Source organism: Vulpes vulpes, chromosome 8 (genome assembly GCF_048418805.1).
Source record: "Vulpes vulpes isolate BD-2025 chromosome 8, VulVul3, whole genome shotgun sequence".
Lineage (NCBI taxonomy): Eukaryota > Metazoa > Chordata > Mammalia > Carnivora > Canidae > Vulpes > Vulpes vulpes.
The window spans coordinates 50,458,407-50,463,963 of record NC_132787.1 but is presented as its reverse complement, the minus strand read 5'-3'; the positions used below and the strand labels follow the sequence as shown (position 1 = coordinate 50,463,963).

Below are 5,557 nucleotides of genomic sequence, written 5' to 3'. Positions count from 1 at the left end.
TTGCTTGTCCAAATGATGCTCCATTATTGTGAGGTACTGATGGAAAGAAAAATGCCATGTATCTCTCTGTATTACTAGCATTGAATGTAGTAAAAGGGACAGAGCCTGTGCCAAGGCCTGGAAGGGAATGAATAAATAAGGGCACAGCAGCAGGTCCAGAGCAGACCCGAGTGGGAAGTAATATGGCAGTCACAAGGTTCCACCTTATTAAAACTTTACACTCATGTGCAGAAACACACTGGAGGCAGGGAAGTAGGGAGTGTTCACAACCTCCCCTGGTTGTGAAAGCAGCAGCCGGCTCCGGCCCTATATCACAAACCCTGCACAGGATAAAAGGGCTCCTGCCCTGGGATCCTCATCCACAGCCTCCTCAGGAACAGCCTTGTCCTGCCTCCTCTGCATCCTGTGAGTAACCCCTCAGCTGAAAGTTTGGGAAGACAAGCCCAGATCTGAACAGAAGCAGCAGGAAGGGGCCCAAGCAGTGGGAAGCAGTGGATGGGGAAGGGGATGATGGTGAGAAAGGAGTTACTGAGGCACCCGTCGGGAATCTGTGAACCCCCAAAGCCACAGGTCTTTAGAATTCCTTCCATTCCCGTCTCAAATATGTTGTCAGGGGTTCACAGAGAGCCATCTGGCATCCAACTGCACATGTTCCCTCCAGATTCCCATCTCCGTCCCACAGAGCTTGGCTTAGAAAGCAGCTTGGTCATGGGGACAAGTATTTGACAAAACACACAGGGAGGGGACTTTTGCCTGAAGCTTCTGTGCTCATGTTTCTTCTATTTGTTGAAGGTCAAACTCCTGCAAATATGTCCTGCCAGCAGAGCCAGCAGCAGTGCCAGCCCCCTCCCAAGTGCCCTCCAAAGAGCCTAGCCCAATGCTCCCCCCGCCCCAGGCCCTGCCGGCTGTGCTCCTGGCTCCAGGGGTGGCTGCAGCCCCAGCTCTGGGGCTGGCTGCTGTCTGAGCCACCACAGATCCCACAGATGCTGGGCTGCAGCTCTGGCAACTGGGACAGGGGCAGTGGGTGGCAGTCTGGGGGCTCTGGATGTGGTCATGGTTCCAAAGGCTGCTGTGGATCTGGGATCCTGAGGCCGAGACAAGCAAACTTAGAGGAAATATGAATCCACAGGGACCAGGTAAAGCTACCTGATTACCAGCCTTTCTTGGATCCCCTATTATATTTGCTTGCCTAGGCTGAGCTGGGGGTGTCCCTGGGGGGGGGGGGGGAGAGGAATCGAGCTCTCTCTTGAAGGCTCTTTCCATCTGGTCCAGGATCACACAGTCACTAACCCTCGGCACCTGCCAGTGATTGGCAGCACCTGCCCTGGACCCTGTGAAAAAATAAACCTGTTCCTCCTTACCACAGGTGGTTGGCTTGTCATTTCACTCTATCCCTGCCCTCAGTTCCTTGGCCAACACAACCCAGCTCTGGGGGCAGAATCATCACTCTGGAGCAGGAAAAATGATCAGATCGTCTATTCCACCCCCACTCACAGAAGGTCCATGAAGAGTTTTTAGGCTGGATCAAAGACAAGAGAGGATGAGGGAGGTATTGATTTGAGGCCCTGCAACTGTCAATAAAAGGGCAGGTTTTTTCCTGTGAAATCTTGGTGGGTGTCCATTCAAACTGGGAATTGCCTCATCTGGGAATTGCCATTGTGTGATAAGGGACTTCTATTTATTTTGATAAATTATTTCTGGGTCCTAATTAAGAAACAAGAAATCAAGAGACAAACAAAATGGCCAGAGGCATAACAGAATAAAGAGATGGAGGAAAGAGACAGAAGCCTCTGGAAGGAAAATTAATCCAAAGAGCTTTTTGAAGTGCAGGAAGAGATGGAAGGGAGGGAAGTATTTAAATTAATGAAGTCTAAGGGGAGTGATCTGACTGGAAGTTTAGTCAAGATGATTAGAGTGTGTGAAATTAAAATTTTAGAAAAAAGAAAAAGACAAAATGAGAAATGTTGCTGGAGTATAAATCTATGTAATTTAAGGAGCAAACATTTATTAGACCAACAGCTCTGTGGATGCCTAAGGCAGTCTGGGCAAAACTGGGGAACTAGGGGTGGTGGAAGGGGAGGTGGGCGGGGGGTGGGGGTCACTGGGTGATGGGCACTGAGGGGGGCACTTGACAGGATGAGCACTGGGTGTTATTCTGTATGTTAGCAAATTGAACACCAATTAAAAATAAATTTATTATTAAAAAAAACCTGGGGAATGAGAGGACCTCATCTGGCAGGACTGAGGAAGACTTGGAGGCTCAGCAGTACCCAGCACTGCCACTCTGAAGAACCAACAGCTATACCTCTGGTTGAATCGAATCTGTTTGTTTGTTTGTTTTTGTATATTTTTTTATTGGAGTTCGATTTGCATAACACCCAGTGCTCATCCCATCAAGTGCCCCCCTCAGTGCCCATCACCCAGTCACCCCAACCCACCCACCTCCCCTTCCACTACCCCTTGTTTGTTTCCCAGAGTTAGGAGTCTCTTATGTTCTGTCTCCCTCTCTGATATTTTCCACTCATTTTCTCTCCTTGAATCGAATCTCAGTGAAAAGGGAGCAGGGTCAATCCAGGAAGCTCCCAACGGGGACAGATCATGGAAAGCTAGCAGTGATAAACAACATCTTTAAAGTGAAGCCCAAGTGGTGCCTGGGTACCTCAGCGGTTGAGCGCCTGCCTTTGGCTCAGAGTGTGATCCTACATCGGGCTCCCTGCATGGAGCCTGCTTCTCCCTCTGCCTGTGTCTCTGCCTCTCTCTGTGCGTCTCTCATGAATAAATAAATAAACTCTTTAAAAAACAAAACAAAACAAAGTGAAGCTCCAAATGAGAGTTCTCAGTAGTCAAGAAGAGTAGATCCCCAAACCTCAGCAGAGTGACACCAAGTTAGGATTTGGACCCAATTATTCATTCAAATCATTTTTATTGAGCATCTATGTGCTCAGTTCTAGGCATTAGACATACAGCACAGAATCAGAGAAACAACATTTCTTCTCTCAGGAATTTACATCGAAAAGGGCATGCGGGTGTCAGTCCTCAATTTTACATGATTCAGAATGAAATAGGGTGGCACTCTATTCAGTTGGCCTCTTACCCTCCCAGGGTAAATGGACATTGTGTGTTGGTCTAATGATCCTAGAGAAGACATCCAGCCTATACTTTGAGTCAGTGGTTTTGGTGGTGACAAAAAAGGAGATGAGTATTTGCTAGCTTCCACATCAAAAGACAATAGCCAAGAAAAGAGGGCATGCATTGTTAATATTAATGGGACCATGCTGGTGCACAAGCAAGCTCTGTGCCAGTACCCTTCCCCCCTCCCTTCCACCTCCCTCCACAGCCCCAGTGGAAAACTATCTGTTCGGGTGCTCTCTTCTTCCCATGAATATCACTTATTTGATCACCTAAAAAGGGACAGCCATCCTCTAGGACTTTCTGTAACAGTTGTTGTTACAGTTACTGTTGTTTTACTTTGTGTAAAACAATTTTCATCAATATTTATAAAAAACAATAATTCTCTGTCACCATTATAGTTAACACTTGTGATTTAAAAGATTTGTTCCTTTCTTAAATTTGATGATTCAGATGGCAATGCATTTCTAATATTATAATAAAATTCAACAGAAAAAATCCACATGGCTTACATAGCTTTAACTTCCCAAACCCTTGGACAGTCGCTGCTACTTGGGTGTTCACTAGTCTCACCCTTATCACCCTCACCATGCCCATTAAGTATGATTCATAGCTCTGCTAGCCTTCCTTGGCTGCCCCAGCCAACTTAAATCACTCCCTCTCCTAAACTACTCCTGGATCTCTTAGAATAAATATCATAGCCACTGAGATACTGACACAATGGTCCTCACATATATCTCAATTTGCAAACTTTGTCACTGTAGCTTCTGTAGATTTCTTTTCTCTGTCTTTGATTTTACTTCTTGTATCTTTGGTCTTGTTGTGCTTCTATTGCTTTATAGCATTTTCCTTCCCAGGTGCTGGCTATTAACTGGAGAAGAAGGAATTTCAGTGGAAGAAAGTCTAACTCCAAACGAATGCTTAGCAAGCTCATTATTCTGGCCTCCATATGGCCTCCACATCTTCTCAGATCCTCCAATGCCCCCTCAGATACACTCACCTTCAGCACCAGCACTACCTCTTCCTCCTGATGAGGACTCCTGGAGTCTGTGAGTTCCTTTTGGAATTGCCATCTGGGCTAGATGCACATGGACAGAGCAAAGAGCTACACCTCTGCTCCTGCCACTTGTCCAAGTACTGCTCTCACATGCCAGGAGCCTCATCCTACCTATTAGCCCCAAGTGATAACAGGTGACACCATCTGGACACATCCTCCCTCCGAGTTACTGCAGACAAAGGAGACTGACACCCAAAGCCTCTGCCCTGAGACCTGAGGACTCCCTACACACACATATTACAGCATTGACCCTTGTATCATTCTTATTTTATTACTTGTCCAACGACCCTTTTCATGTAGTGTATAAGTTACTGAAGAACAGTGACCAGATCTTATTAATTTCTGAGTCTCTTGTGTACAACAGAGTGCTTGGTAGGCAGCTATATCATAGCAACACCCTCTTTGAATAACTGAGTGGATGGGTGGATGGATGAATGGGTGGGTGGATGAATGAAAAAATAAAATGACAGGCCTCAAGGAAATGAGGCACAGGTATTTGAAGAGTCCTATGACTTTCCTCACAGAAAATTCTTGGCACCTGCCCAGGATGATATGACGAATATAAGGATGGAGATTACAAAGAGCTGAATAAGCTCAATCTATGTTAAAGAAGGAAGGGAGGGAGGGAGAAAGGAAAGAAAGAAGAAAAATAAGATAAGAGGGAAGGAAGAGAGTAAACAAGGAAAGAAAAGAGAGTAAGAGAAAAATAAGAAATGACAGACTAACAGGAAGTTTAAAGGACAGGTGTTTGAACAACTGGGGGCCTCCTAGATCCTTCCCATTAGAAAAGCTCCTGTCCCCTTCCCCTTTCCCTCCTAGCCACTATGACACTGAAGCCAATGGAGCATGGCACAGAGAGCTCCTGGCCTCCCTTTGATGCCTGTGCCTCTGCCAGGGTACAGGAGGACCCTGAGAATCCAGGACCATCCATCATTAAGGTATCCCTTCTCGTTATAGCAGAAGCACCACACATGTCCTTCAGATCCTTGGTGTGTCCATCCTCCACCCCACCATGAGGATGTGCAAGAACTTGTGAGAAAATACAATGGAATCAAGAGACAAAGCAGGTGGCTGGTGGGAGTTGAGGAAGAGAGATTCCAGGTTATTCTGAGGATGACAGATGAGTAGCACATGGCTGATCATACCCTCCAACTCTCCACTGTCTTTCTTCCACCTCAGAGGACTTGATCTTCTAAGAAGTCCCTAAGGGTTCTAGTCTATTCCAGGGACTTCATCCTCTTTGATCTTCGTCTTCCTCTGTAACTGGATGGCTCCCCCTTTTGGGATATTCTAAGGTAAAGGTGCAGGACTTTGTGAGTGAATGACTCTTCCCTTCTATTCCATCCACCTGCCTTCCCTCCACCATCCCGG

The 5,557-nt window shown here is 46.4% G+C and overlaps 1 pseudogene; it reads left to right on the top strand.

Annotated features, from left to right (window-relative positions):
• Positions 1 to 809: 809 nt before the first annotated feature.
• On the top strand, positions 810 to 1,121 carry LOC140593739 (late cornified envelope protein 3A-like; annotated as a pseudogene).
• Positions 1,122 to 5,557: the final 4,436 nt, after the last annotated feature.